The 15,895-nt window shown below is 45.6% G+C and overlaps 1 non-coding gene across 1 annotated transcript; it reads left to right on the top strand.

Moving 5' to 3' along the window:
• The first annotated feature begins 475 nt into the window (after positions 1–475).
• On the top strand, positions 476–638 carry LOC118970658 (U1 spliceosomal RNA). The gene has a single exon (XR_005058702.2). It is a non-coding gene; the product is annotated as a U1 spliceosomal RNA (small nuclear RNA).
• Positions 639–15,895: the final 15,257 nt, after the last annotated feature.

Genomic DNA, 15,895 nt, shown 5'->3' with positions numbered 1-15,895 from the left:
AATGGAAGACAGTAACACTAATGGTGCCATGTGAATAGAACTTTGAATGGTGCTTTCACACACAGGACCTTCATGAAGTCCAGCCTTCTTAGGGAGCCTGGCTTTTCATTATCCCATTTTTGAGGATAAGCCTGATGCCTGGCCTATATGTGACCACCAGCTAATGACTGGAAAAAGTAGTTAAAATCTAGGTTTTCCTGGCTAATGAATACTCACTATACTTTCCCTTTAAACTTGAAAATGCATTCCCTTCTGATTCTAAGCATTCACTTCAGGAACTGCTAGGCCTGTCTTTTATCCACTCATTGTTGCACAGCCAGCTGGATGGAAGATTTTGAGTTCTCATATGGTCACAATCTGTGAGAGGAGTGGACACAACCCATGTACTTCTTCATGATTGTTAGGATTTTGGACTTCATTGGCAGGCTGTGGGGAGCCCAGATGAAAGTTTTTTGCATAATAATGTAAGACTTTTATACTTATCTGGCAGGGGAGATACCATGATCACGAAGGTAGTTTTCCCAGGGTGAGGCTATCCATTGGGCTCCAGATGTGCTGAACCCTGTGATTTCCCCAAATGTGGGAAACTCAACTGCATAATTTGTGGTAGTGGGGGACTGTGTTAGCACTTTACCCTAAAAAAAAAGAATGTAAGACTTTACATTTTTAAATCTGGACTGTAGGAAACAACATGAGGCAGAGATGAGAGCTATCCTGCACACTGCATCATTGTAACATTGGCCAAGTAGCTAACGTAATAGTTTGCTAAATATGGTGGTAGTGACTTCCTAAATGCATGTGCCAGTCAATATTCTCCTGAAAAAAATAGTCAAAGAGATCAATTTCAAGGGATTTGCTTGTGCAGTTGTGGGGTCTGGCAAGTCCCAAATCCATTGGGGAGGCCAGAGGACTGGAAGGTCAGGCAGGATTTGATGCTGTGGTCTTGAGTCAGAATTCCTTCCTCTCTGAGAAGCCTCTGTTTTTTTTTTCTCTTAAAGCCTTTCAACTGATGAGGCCCATCCACATTATTGACAGTAATCTCCTTTACTTAATATCAATTCTTTGTGGATGTTAACTGCTCCTACAAAGTACCTTCACAGCAACACCCAGATTAGATTTGATTAAATAAGTGGCTACTACAGCCTAGCCAAGTGGACACATAAAAGTAACCATGCATTAGGCAGTGAGGAAAAACTGATATTTCAATCAATGGCCTGAAATCAGCATTTAATGAAGTTTCTATGTAGTTTCAGGAACCACCTTTCTTATAATTTGAAGGTAAAGGAGGTTCTGTCACCAACACCTTCCTGGGAGCGAGTTTACCCTATCAGTGACACTAATTTTCACCAAGACAATCAAAGACGGTCATGAAATATTTGTCTAAGGATACATTTTCCTGAATAGAATTTCATTATCTACCACTCTGCCCTGATTCATACAGCTGGTCAGCCTGAGGTAGGCTTAAAGCTGACAAAGTCAATGTGCCAGGGAAATAATATTCACTTCCTTTAGAGTGGGTTGTTGGGAACTCTTAGTGTTCGTTTCCTCAGTATAAATACTGCCCACCCAAAGTAATTTCAGGTTGCTAGAACCGTGCCACCTCTGCCTTGTCCCCAAAATAAATGAGACCTTACAAGGAAGAGTTTCCCTTAAAGAGCTTTCACCATTTTCCCCCTTTTTTGCTCAAAAAGATTACTACTGTGTTTGCCAGCTCTCGGCAAACCTGCATAAATCACCTGAGAGTACAAATGGTTGAAGGGGTGCTTGGTTTCACAGGAGAGATCTTCACCTGTTTTATGTTGGAGATGAAGGGTGGATACCTGAGTGCCTTTGCCAAAGAGCCACTCTGATCACTTCAGACTTCCTGAATTTCTACTTCCAAAGGCTAAGGTTTAGGTGGCTCCATCATCAGAGAGAAAAATTATAAAGTTGACTTTAAGCTAAGACCCAGTTTAGAAAGGCAAGATCACCATCCTAAGCTATTGGCAGAAATTAGGCATCTGCCGCTGTCCAAGCCCACACTACACAAAGGCTTCTGTTCCTCCTGCAGTCAGCTATCAAGGGATATCTGACTATTGCCACCTTTTCATTCACACAGTAGGTCATGTTGGGGGTGGGAGTTGGGGGACATACCACCCAGGAGAATGCCCAGGTGGTTAGACTGGGCTATGGCATAAGAAGCCAGGAGGTCCCTGTCACCCAAGACTACTGGGGTGCATTCTGAACATGTGCAAACCAGGGCTGAGGGTGCCAGGATTCTCCAACAGTTCAAGGGTCTAGAGCAGCAAAATTACCAGGCAGACTCTTATCGGGCAAGGCATATGCCTAATCAAAAACCCTAAACTACCCAACAGGGAATATTCCCCTGATGGCAGAGCTCCAGATTATACACTATGGATTACAGAAACTCCTGTAAGACATATAGAAGCCCTGGTTGCTAGAGAAGGTGATCAGACAGCAAGTCCAAATGCAGACTGCTGCCCATTTGCAGCGGCTGCATCAGACAGATTTTTCCGTGGGTGGGCCCCATTCACTCTGGAGGCTGTGCTGGTTTTGGCCAGGTCCTAGCACCCAGAACCTGGAGTGTCTGGGCTGCACAAGGCCTGGTGAAAGGGTGTGTAGTGCACATGCATGTGTAGGTAGCTCAGGTCTGCCAGGGGCAAGGAGTTATGGATGCTGGACTACATGCAAGGGCAGCCCGGAAAGCAGGCTGTATTGTCCTCTGATGGGAGACACCTGGGAGTTCTGATTGAGGAAGGAGTCCTGGACCACCACCTGCAAAGCCCAAATGGGAGCTCACTGTCGCCAATTGGTAGCTGAGGCCTCAGGTGAATTTTCAGAGGGTGGGACCTCCATACTGAGGACTGTGCTGGTGGCTGGGAAATGACCCTGCTCAGCAAGCCAGGAGAGCTCAGGATGCAACAGTTCGGCAAACAAGCTATCAACAGTGTGTGTGTCAGCCAAGGGGGTCAGAGTTGCTGGAGACCTGCCACAAGGCAAGTGTATGGAGAGGCCAGATCACAAGGGCAACCTGTCTTGGAGTACAAGGAGACTGCCTAACTAGAAGTATTGCCCTCCATACATGTCCATATGCCCCTGAGGACAGAGCTGGAGGAATCTGGGCTGCCTTGCCAAGGCAGCCAGTGTTTGGAGGGTGGATTCGGGGCACCTTCCAATAAAGGGCACCCAGGAGCCGGAGTGATGGGACTCAGGAGACTGCATCAGGCAGCCTTTGCAAAGGGGTCTGATGGTTGCCAGTTGAAAGCCACCACCTCAGAGAGGATTTGGGGAGTGAGTACTCTACATCTTGAAAGCTATCCAGGTTTGGGGGACAGACCTGAGCCCCACAGGCCCAGAGGCCCAGCACCCAAAGGCTGGCTGACAGAGTGCAGACTATGTGCACCCAGGCAGTGCTGTTCAGGGGAGCAGGCAGAGACCCTCAAGAGGGAAGCCTATGGAAAGGTCCAGTCAAATGAGCAGTTATCTATTGTTGGGGTTGGGTTAGATTACAGGTTAGGGCTAAGGTTAGGCTTAGTGTTAGGTGATAGGCTTACAGTATGGAATAGGGGTAGGGTCAGCCTGGGCCCTGTCAAACCTGTGGTCAATAACTGAGCTGACCCTGCCTCTGTGCAATTGAGCAGCTACCTGGCAGCACAGACAGCCCCCTGGATGTTTCACTTTCCAACATCCATGTGATTGAAACAGTTACCTCCTCCCATCATCTTAGCCTCCCCAGAGAGGTAATAACTCCTCAAACGTTAAATATGGCCCTGGCCACAGCATCCATACAGCAGACTGTGGCCCTGGCATCCTTTTGCTCTCCTGTTGTAGCAAACCTTTGTCATTCATGCTTGTTACGAATCAAATGCAGGAGAGTGACAATGTCTCCCAGCGAGAAGTTTCTCACTGAGGCTGTATGGTCTTAGAGAGCCACATGCATCCATGGCCCAGCCCCTGTGGCCTCCAGAAAGTCTGTGGATTCTGTGGTATGGAATAATTCTTGAGCTTCATTAAATAAGACTCTCTCTACCACCCCAGCATTTGGTCTCTGCTCTTTGTAAAGGAGGGAGAAGAGACTGGAAATGAGCAGATTTGTTCTTTGAGGTGGGTGATTAATATGGTCAGGGGGCAGGTGTGACTCCCGGGCTCTGACTTCCCAGAGACAAGGACAAGGTCTGTGTGCCTTCCCAGGGCACAGGGACTGTTCTGGGCAAGCCTCTGAGATGCCAGGACCCGATGCCAAGGCAGGAACCTTGCATTTTCCACAAGAAGCAATGCTGCTTTACCTGCAAGTGGAGAGCTCCTCACTGCTGTGGGAGGGCAGCAGAGCCCTGGCCCTAAGTGAGCCCCTCCCTCCCTCAGGCTTCAGATCCGCAGCTGTGCATTGGGCCCTCAGTGACATGGCACCCACTGCTTTTCCCACCTGGCATCTGTTCTCATGCCAAGCCCATCACCTTGGCTTTCCTGGGAACTGTGTCTCACCTGCTCCAGTCCAAGCAGTTTCAGAGGCAGACCCCACATTCCAACCACCCTGGAGATGGGGGTACTATGCAAGTCTAGGCAGCACCACGCCCCATCCTCTGGGTGCTCTGATGGGTTCAGGGATGAGAATGAACAAGCCAGGTCTAGGGCATTTAAAGCTGTGACTTTTCATGGAACCCAAGGGAAGGAGAAACTCTCCTGGTAGAATGGGCGGTGAGTGGGTGTTGGTCTGGAGCTGCTGGATGCTCCAGATGCAATGAGAGCCCATGCCTGTGAGTGGGGCCAAAGGCATTTAGCATGTTGGAGGGTTTGGAATACCTTTGAAGAGCACACATTGTTCTCCAAAGGGCAGTACATGCAACTCCACCAGCAGCGGAGAGTTCCTGTGTCCTTCACCTTCCATCAATCAGTGGTGGCATGTTTTGGAACCTAGCATTTCTTACAGGTGTGCAGTGCTAATTGCTGTTTTAGTCTGTAATTCCCTAATGATGTATGATGTTGAGAATATTTTTGTATGCTTATTTACTATATATCTTCTTTGGCAAAGTGTGTGTTCAGATCTTTACCCATTTTTTATGGGGTTTAAATTTTTTTGTAAATTATGAGCACAAATCCTTTACAATTTTTTGTGTTTTGCAAATACCTTCTTCCAGTTTGTGGTATGTCTTTTGGTTCTCTGAACAGCGTCTTTCACAGAGCAGAAAATTTTAATTTTACAAAGTCCATGTTACTTCTCTTTTGTGGATGTGCTTTTGGTGTTGGGTGTTAAAACTCATGACCAAATCCAAGGTCGTGTAGACTTTCTTTTCGGTTTTCTTCTAGAATTCGTGTAGTTTTGAAAATTAAATTTGTCTATGGACAATTTTGAGTGAATTTTGGTGTAAGTTGTAAAGTCTGTGTCTACATTCATTTCATTCCATAAGGTTTGCAATGAGTTGTTCATTAACTCTATCTGGAGAAGACACGGGTTGTTTGGCTCCAGGTCAATTTGATTTTCCAGTTTCTTCCTTCAACTGGACAACAGGCAGGAGGTGCCGCAGTCTCGGATGGGTGGGTCTTTGAGACCTGCACCGCCGCCCAGGGCCTGCAGGGGCGGCCAAACCACAAAGCGGAACCTCGCGGCGCATGCGCCTTCAGTCCCCGGACTTCACTGCGTGGCGCTGACAGGTGCTCTGTTTGCAGGTCTTGGGCTTGGGGACAAGGTGGGGCCTTGTTGAGCTGACGGAAGTTCGGTCTCCTCAGGATGCTGGGAGGCAAAGGGAAGTGAGAAAAAGTGAGGATGTCTGGAGAAGCTTCCTGCGTGCAGACTGCTGAGAGATCCTATTGAGGGGCCTGGAGAGGAAGGGCTGCGGAGGGGAGCTGAGTCTTCGCTGAGTTTGGTGTGCCGGCGGGGCGGGCGCGCAGTGAGTCTGGACCGCGGGACGATGCGGCGTCCGGGGTGAGGCGCACGGTGTCCATCAGGTCTGGACACCTGCGGGACGACCTCCCGGCTCCGGGCTCCAGGGATCCGCGTTAAAGAGGCTCTGAAACGGGAATGGAATTGAGGGAACTTTGTTGCTGGAAAGCGGTCCGCACACTCGAGGGCGCAGCCCTTGCTGTTAGCGGAGCACACAGGGCGCTGCCGGCCCAGCCCGCTTCTCCGAGGGCAGCCCCCACCCCTGGCCTGGGCTCGGGGCCCTCGGGGCAGAGCAGGGTTTGCGAAGCCGGAACGCACCTGGTTTCGCACATTCCTGTGCTTGGGCTCCAACCGCGCTGTCTTGGTTGCTGCAGGTTGATAGTGTAGTTGGAAGTCAGGGCGCGATGCCTACTACTCTGTGCTTTCTTAGGACAGCTTTAGGGAATGGGACCCTGTGCAGTTCTTACAAGCTAGGGTGTTTGTTCTGGTTCTACAAAAACTGCCGTTGAAATTTCGGTCGGGGTAGCACGGAGTCTGCACGTTGCTGCGGGTGGAGGGACGCTGAACAATCGTAACCCTTCGCGTTCTCGCTCTCAGTGCCCGTCTTCCAGTTTTCAGAGCTCAGGTCTCCCACCTCCTTGGATAAGTTTATTCTTAGGTATTTTATTCTCTATAATGCAGTTGTAAATGGCATTTTCTTAATTTCTCTTTCTGATGATTGGTTATTAGTGAATAGAAGCGCAACCGACTTTTGTATATTGATTTCGTATCCTGCAAGTTTATTGAATTCATTGTTTAGTTCTATCAGGTTTTTGGTGGAGTAATGTAGAAAATTGGAGTTTAAAAAATCCCACTGTTTCTATGCCAGGTCGTCCCCAACAGCCAAGACCTAGCGGCTGCAAGGGGATCGTCCCAGGAGCTTCCCAATCACACCGGGACACCTGCAAGGTGAAAAGCCCCCTGCCTAGGGTGAGCTGGGCCAGGGGGCTTTTTGACTGGGTGTGGTGTCTGCTCTACCTTTCTAGTGCAGAACTGACATGGTTATTTTGCAAAATAATTTACTTTATAGTAATTTCAAATGTACAGAAAACTTGCAGTGTCAAGAGGAAAACTCTCTCTACACTGAATTCTCCCAGCCATCCCACTTCACCACACTTGCCCCTTCACACAAAATGCTCAAGTGTCTACCCCAAACAAGGACCCCTCCCAGGGTGCCACCACCCGACCCCAAATGAGGTAAGCATTAGGGTCTTCCCATGATAATCCAGTGCACAGAACTACTGCAGCTGTCACCACCCACTCCAGCTGTGTGCAGAACGTCCTTCCATTCTGATCCTGTTTCCTTTTCTGGAATTGTTCCTGAGACTTCACCTCAATTGGACTCTCCAGACACCTCATGTAAGTGGGATCACACAATACTTGTCCTTCTGTGACTGGTGCATTTCACTGAACATAATAATAACTCTAGGGTCTATCCATGTAGCAGGTGCCAGGATTTCTTTCGTTTGCTCCATTGTGTATAGATCACATTTTGTTTACCTGTTTTCCTGTCTATGAACATCTGGGCCATCTCCATCTTTTGGCTGTTGTGAATTATGCTGCTGTGCACATGAATATGCAAATATCTAAGTCCCTGTTTTCATGTCAAAATGGAATTGCTGAGCATACGTTAAATCTATGTTCATGTTTCTGGGGACATCCCCCAAAGTGTTTTCAAGTGACTGTGGGCCATTTTTCTTTATTTCTTTATATGGCAGAATAATGCAGTTTATGGATCAACTCCATTTTGTTTACCCATTCAGCCCTTGATGGGCATTTGAATTGTTTCTACCTTTTTGCTGTAGTGAACAGTGCTACCAAGAACAGTGCTTCCAGTTTTTGTTTGAATACCCATTTTCAGTTCTTCGGGGTATATATCTGGGAGTGGATATATACCCGCAATTAAGTAATTGTGTTATATCTTTATGAGAAAGGCCAAACTATTGTACACAGGCTGCACCATTTTACATTTCCACAAGCAATGTTTAAGGGCTCCAATTCCTCTACATCTTTGCCAACATGTGACTTTCAGTTTTCCTGATTATAGCCATTCCCATGTGCATGAAGAGGTGTCAGTGTGGTTTTAATTCACATTTCCACAAAGACTAATACTGTTACTACCGAACATTACATATCTTCTCTGGATTCTTTTGTTCACTTTAAAAATTGGGTTGTTGTCTTTTTGACTTGTATATGTTCTTGGTGTTTTCTGGATAATAGACTTGTCAGATGTGCAATGTACAAATATTTTCTTCCATTCTGTGGCTGTCTTTTCACTTTCTGGCTGATGTCTTTTGATGCAGAAAAGTTTTAATTGTGAGAAGATGTAATTTATTTTTTCTTTTGTTGCTTGTACTTTGGTGTCAGATCTAAGAAACCATTGCTAAATCCAAGGTCATGAAGATTTATCCCCATGTTTTCTCATAAAACTTGTAAAATTTACCTATTACATTTAAGCCCTTTATCTATTTTGAATTAATTTTTGTACATGCTGTGAGTTAAGGGTTCAGTTTCATTCCCCTGCATGTGGATAACCAGTTGCCCAGCATCATTCATTGAAAAGACCATTCTTTCCCCAAATTAATATTGTCCACTCTTGTCAGAAATCAACTGACCATAGATGATTGGGGTTATTTCTGGGCTGTGCATTGAATTCCATTGATCTACATATACAGCTGACTCTTGAACAACATAGGGGTTAGTGGTGCTGAACCCCCACACACAGTCAAAATCCACATATAACTTTTGACTCCCCCAAAACTTAACTATTAGCCTAAAACTAATGGCCTGCCATTAACCAGAAGCCTTACCAACAGCATAAACAATTGACTAACACATAATTTGCATATGTATTATATACTCTATTCTTTACAGTAAAGTAATCTAGGGAAGAGAAAATGATTCAAAAATTTTTTGGAATATCTAGGAGGAAATTTTTTTTCCATTCAATATATTTATGGGAAAAAAATCTGCATGTAAGTGGACACACACAGTTCACACCCATGTTGTTCAAGGGCCAACTGTATGTCCTTAAGCCAGTATGTTTTATTTTTATTGCTTTTGCTAAGATATGATCTTGAGAAGCATAAGCTCCCAACTTTGATCTTCTTTTTCAAGATTGTCTTCAACAGCTCTTTGGGGGGTCCCTTGAAATTCTATATGAAAGGATCAGCTTGAGCATTTTTTTCCAAAGGCCTTTGGGAATTTTCAGAGGAATCTACACTGACTCCATATATTGCATGCTGGACTATTGGTATCTTAACAATATTAAGCTTTTCACTGTGAGAGCTCTCTACATTTATGTAGGTTTACTTTAATATCTTTCACAGTGTTTTATAATTCTCAGGGTACAAGTATCATACCTTGATTAAATCTATTCCTAAGTACTATATTAATGTTCACATTATTTAATATGGATTTTTAAAATTTCTTTTCAGATTATTCATTGCTAGTGTAGTCAAATAAAATAGATTTTTGAGTACTGATATTTCATCTTGTAACTTTGCTGAATTAGCTTACTAGCTGTAATAAGTTTTGTTGATTCATTAGGAAATTTAATTTGTAAGACCATGTCCTCTGTTGTCTGTGAATAGGCTAATTTTACTTTCTCCTGTCACATGAGGATGGCCTTGCTTTCTTTTCTCATTGTCCAGGACAGACTATGGATTAAACTATTAAATAATGTGGTGAAAGCAGGCATCGTGGTTTTGTTCTGACTTCAGAGTAAACCTTCCAGCCTTCATTAATTCATATGATCATGATTCATATGGTTTTCTTTCACATAACTAATGTGGTGTATTACATTGTTTGGATTTCATATGTTGAAAAGCCCTTAAATTCGGGTTAGAGATACTTTTATGGATAATCTGTTTCACATGCTGCTAGTTTTCTATTGCTGTTATTTTGTGCAGTATTATATCTATATTTATAAAGGATATTTTGTGTTATATAAAGGATATTGCTGTTATTTTGTGCAGTATTCTTATGTCTTATATTTATAAAGGATATTTTTCTGTTTTTGTTTTTTTTTGTGTTATGTTTGTATGGCACACCTTTGACAGGGTTTGGTCTGTGGCTCAGAGGGCTAGGACTAGGGTGCTGGCTACAGAGCAGGGCTGAGAATAGGACTGGGTTAGCTGCATGGTATGGTTATGGGTTACTTATGATGTAAAGTTATGGTTAAAGGTTAGGGTTTATGGTTCATCTATTAAAGCTATTGTTAAGGATTAATGTTACTGCTTCTAGTTAATGGTTATTGTTTATAGTTTATGATAATGCTTAATAGGGTTAGGGTCAGGCTTAGGTTTGGAGTTGCTGTCGGGGTCAGGATAACGGTTTCAGTCCCCCCATGTCTCCCCTTGCAGCGCCCCTACCCCGGGACCCTTCTCAGGAAAACAACGCCCTGTGTGCTCCACTCACAGCAAGCGCTGCGCGCCCCAGTTCATGGACCACTTTGCAGCAACAATTACACTGAATTGTTGCTTTAAGCACGTTAATTCCTCGTTAATTACAAGTCCTGTTTCACAGAGGCTCTTAAAGGCGGATCCCTCTGGAACTGGGAGGCCAGAAGTCAACCCGTAGGCGCAGCGCAGAGAGATGGGATCCTGGGGATGCGCTGGACGCCATGCTCCTCACCCCGAACCCCACAGCACCCAGGGCACCGCCTCACCTGGCACGCAGCGCAGACTCTCCCCGCACCCGCCCCCTCCCCATGCATCAAATTCAGCGAAGACCCAGCCCCCCACCGCAGCCCTTCCTCCCCACCCTGCAAAGGCAGCGATCAGCAGACGGCACGCAGGAAGCTTCTGCTCACCCTCCTCACTCCTTTTCCTCCCGCGGAGGCGCGTCCCTGCATCCTGAGATCGAACTCCCGTCAGCGCAACACAGCCCCACATTGTCCCCAAGCCAAAGCCACGGGTCCTGAGGAAACACTGCATATGTCAGTGGAACACCGGGTCAAGTCAGGGGACTGAAGGCACATGCACCAAGCAGGTCAGAGCTGTGCCATGGGACACCCCTGCGGGCCCTGGGCGACAGTGCAGGACTCAACGATTCACCTGTCAGAGACAGCAGCACCCCCTGCAGGTCGACGGAGTCAGTGTAGGACATGTGCTCACAGCTCAGAGGAGGTGGCGCCCCCTCCCAGCTGTCAGCTGAACAAAGAACCTTTGGAAAATCAAACTGACATAGAGCTGACATCCCATGTCTTCTCCACACTGAATTAATGAAAAACTCATTGTAAGCCATATAGAATGAAATGAAAATGACTTTACAGATTATACCAAAAGTCACTCAAAATTATCCATAGACAAATTGAAATTGCAAAACTACACAAATTCTAGAAGAAAACCAGAAAAATCTATACAACCTTGAGCTTGGTTATGGGTTATAACACCTAACACCAAAAGCATATCCACAAAAGAGAAAAATAACCTGGAATTTGTAAAGTTAAAATGTTCTGCTCTGTGGAAGACTTTATTCAGAGAACCAAAAGACATGCTACGAACTGGGAGAAAATATTTTCAAAACACAAAAAAAAATTGGCAAAGGATTTGTACTCAGAATATACAGAAAAACTTTAAAACAATCCCATTAAAAATGGGTAAAGAGCTAAACACATACCTTGCCAAAGAAGATACATAGTAAATAAAAATTATGCTCAACATCATACATCATTAGGGAATGACAAACTAAAACAGCAATTAGCACTGCACACCTGTGAGAATTGCTAAACTCCAAAACATGACACCACTGAATGATGGAGGATGAAGGACACAGGAACTCCATTGCTGTGGAGTTGCATGTAGAGCCACTTTGGAGGACAATGTGGTGGTTTTTTTATAACAAGTCTCACTTTAGGATCCAACTATCGCATCTCCAGTATTTATGCAAGTGCTTTGAAAAATTATATATACCCAAAAACCAGTCTGGAATTATGAACAACACCTCTGTTCAAAATAGCAAGAAACTTAAGTCAGAATGTCCTTCAATAAATGAATGCATAAGCAAATTGGGTACATCTGTTAGGGAGGAAGAATTTTCCTCTACACCTTGAGGTTCTTCTAGTTGCTTTAAGAATCAAATTAACATGAGACAAGTTAACAGGAACAAAAAAAGTTTAATTAGATATTGCAGGGAAAATGGAAGTTTCATGGTCAAGATCCTCACCTGATCATAATCTACTTGCCCACTGTGCATGTACAATGATGTAATACTTGGCCTACTGCACAGGTGCATGCTTACACATATGTTGTCAATAAGCCATTATTGCCTGTGTTGCTGTATAAAGAACCCCACCCAGTGCTCATCACAGAGCTTGGAGCAGAGACAGAGCTTGGAATGGTGGCAGAGACAAAGACAGGCTTGCTCATGGAGACTTGCCAGAGGCAGACATGATTCTAGTGCTCAACCTGACATCACAAGAATAAAGCTTGGTATAAACCCTTTTACCCACCAATGTTCCATTGTCATTTTTCAGCCTCATTGAATTGAGAGTGAACTTGCCCAGTTTGGCTAGTCAGCAGGATTCTCTGCAGCTGAAAAATGGGACACACTGCCCTCATGTGAGGAGTACTTCAGCAGGCTGCCCCTACAGATAGAGAAATACTGCAGGGTGCCCCTATGGGCAAAGAGATACTTGGGTGTCCCCCACTGGACAAATGGCCCAAGGTGGATGTCCTCATAAAGGAGTGGACCCCTCCCCAGGATTAGGAGTGGATGGAGGTGATGCCTAGGGCAGTCGTGGAGGCCATTCCCAAGATTGGGAAATCCTTAAAGAAACAAGATGCCCATGTGGCAGCAGGAGCCTTGAGTTGGCTATTTCTCACAGTGTTAAGGCAGGCTATAAAGGAGAAGGATGTACTCCTGCAAGAAGCAAGAGAAGAAGCAGCATGAGAATGCAAGCTGAGAGGTTCTGTGGAGGAGGTAAAAGCTTTGTTGAAGATTGAGATGGTGTTGCTGTGAAGCACTGTGGAGAAGGAAAAGGATGTAATGGTGACTGGAATGGAGGCACTCTGTGGAGTGGCAAGAGATTTTGTCAGCTCTGGAATTGGTGGGCGATATGCTTGGGGAGAACTAGGAGGTAGAGGTGGTGCCAGAGGCACCAACCTCTCTCTTGAAATTCTGCCTGGTAATAGTTAAGAAAATAAAGACTCAGCAACCATGGGTTCCTCCAGTGTTGGGGACGGCCTTTGTCCTCTCACATGTTTGCAGGCAGAATGGGAAAGCACCTTCCCTCATGTCTGAACACAGCATGGGAAAGCACAAGCTTGAGAACAACTGGTGCAGTCCTTGGAAGTTATCTGCCCACAAAAACATATCTTGTCCTCCTCACTCTGAAAATAGGGAGACCTTGAAGACGTGTGAAAACACTGCCCCTGCTTCTGGCCTGCCCCCCGAGAGAAGAGAAAGATGAGAATAGCACTTAGCTGGGGTCCGAGAAAGGCAGTATAAAAATAAAGGTGCTGTGCCACATCGGGGCTGCGGCCATTGTCTGTCTGTCTGTGTTGTCTGTGTTTTTTGTTCTCTCATCAGGTGCCCAAACGTGGGGCGTCCTCTCAGAGTGAGTTGTACATATAATCAGCTCCACGCCTCCCCTTCAAACTGTTCGACTTCGACGGCAGGCACCGTCACTCCAGGAGAGGTTCATCTCCCTCCCCAGGCCATGGAGCACTCTATGCTCCACCTCCATACTGAGGCTAAGCTCATAGATTTGGGCTCCCAGTTTCAGCAGAAACCCTCAGAGTCCATATCAGCCTGGATCCTGCACCTTTGGGACATAGGTGGATGGGATTATTGTGACGAGGTTAGAAATGGGAAACATGGCTTCTCTGACAACTCATTATGCCTTGCAGTAAGCAATTACAACATGCATAACAGACCCTCTGCAATAATTTCCTTCTCAAGTGTCTTATGGCCACACTTTGCACTGTATGGCCCAATCAGGGTGATTTACCATCTTCCCCAGCTAGATGGCAGACATATGCTGAGCTCCAACAGGTATTATGGGAGTTGGGCATGCAAAATGCCATTTATAACCCAGTAAATCATGACCCAGACAAGGAGCTGTTTATTGTGGGGATGAAGGATATGGTGCTGAAAGCAGCTCCCCTTACCCCCTTTGGGCCCCTATTGGTCATTCTTGCCCCTCACATAGTGCAGCCCCTAAATGCAGTGACCTGTACTGTGGCAGATTCAAGGGAGACTGAAGCAATGCAGGCACAAAAGGGAGTGTGGTCTGCAACTCAGAGGAAGAGTTTAAGGGGCCCCATGAAGGTCACAAGGACCCAGATGTGGGCTGATTTAATAAAGGTAAGAGCAGAGAGAGAGAGAAGTTGGATGGGAAGTCAAATAGAATCTTACGGGAGCTGTGGCAACAATTGAAGCCAGAGCATCAGTTTCAGCCACTGAGGACCAAGAAGTGGAGGCCAGAGACAGAGCCACATGCCCAGCCTGTGTGTTTGCAAGATTTCCTGCTGAAGAGTGAGCCAGCTTCACCTGGACCCACACAGGAAGATGATTGGATAATATGGTTTGACTGAGGGAGGGTCAAGGCACCTGCCTTGGGGATCAGCTGGGGACTGGAGGCCACACATTGAAATATTAGTTCATTGGTCCCCAGTGAATGTACATTGTATCCTGGTTCTGTTAGACACAGAAGCCAAATCCTCCCTGATTTATGGCAACCCTGAGCGGTTTTCCAGAACCCCTGCTGTTACAGACAGATACAGGAATAAGGCTATCCAAGTGAAACAAGCCCAAATCCCACTGGGAATAGGGCATCTACACTCAAAGGAGTATACTGTGTATATATCTCTCCCATCCCTGAATATATTTTGAGGATAGATATCCTGCAGGACCTAGGTTACAGACCACTGCAGGTGAGTTCAGTCTAAGAATACCTGTGAAAGCTGTTCTGAGGGGACATATCAAGTACCCATGCATAACCTAGCCTGTACCTTGGCTGGTGGCTAATACCAAACAATACAAATTGCCTGGAGGGCAGAAAGAAATTGGAGAAACCAATTTCTGGATAAGGTAGGTATTTTAAAACCCACCCATAGCCCTTTTAATTCCCTGGTGTGGCCAGTAAAAAAGACAGATGGCTCCTGCCATATGACCATGGACTACAGAGAATTGAATAAAATCATACCCCTTATGCATGCTGCTGTCCCCTCTATTGCAGTCCTTATAGACACTCTCAGTCATGAACTTGGGGCATATCATTATGTTGCAGATCTTGCTAAAGCCTTCTTTTCCATTGACATAGCACAGAAAAAATCAGGAGCAGTTTGCTTTCACGTGGGAAGGATGGCAATGGACTTTCACTGTCCTTCCACAGGAATACCTCCCCAGCCCCACCATCTGCCATGGACTTGTCCAGGACTTGGCAGCATAGGAGAAACCACCAACGGTGTGGCTGTACCATTATATTGATGATATCATTCTCATGTCTGATTCTCTTCCAGATCTAGAAGGTACAGCACCTAGATAGCTACAACATCTACAGGAGAAAGGATGGGCTGTGAACAGTACCAAGGTTCAAGGGCCTGGTTTGTCCATCAAATTCTTGGGGGTCATCTGGTTGGGTAAGACTAAAGTTATACCAGAAGCAGTCAGATAAAGTCCAGGCTTTTCCTACCCCTACAACTGTGGTACTGTTGCATGTTTGGGGGTCTTTTTGGCTACTGGAGAGAGTTTATCCCACACTTGGCACAAATTCTGAAGTCTTTATACTGTTTGGTACAAAAGAGCATCGGGTGGGACTGAGATGAGACATGTGCATCTGCCTTTACTACAGCAAACTGGGCATTCAAGTCCGTGCATTCAAGTCCATCAAGGCCCTGTGAGCTGGATGTCCATGCAACTGAAGATGGTTATGGCTGGAGTCTCTGGCAACAGCTTGAAAGAACTTGACAACCTATTGGATTCTGGCCACAACTGGAAAGGAGCAGAGGTACAATAAACTTTAATAGAGAA

This window comes from Manis javanica, chromosome 11 (genome assembly GCF_040802235.1).
Source record: "Manis javanica isolate MJ-LG chromosome 11, MJ_LKY, whole genome shotgun sequence".
Taxonomy (NCBI): Eukaryota; Metazoa; Chordata; class Mammalia; order Pholidota; family Manidae; genus Manis; species Manis javanica.
This window is presented reverse-complemented; position numbering and strand designations above follow the sequence as displayed.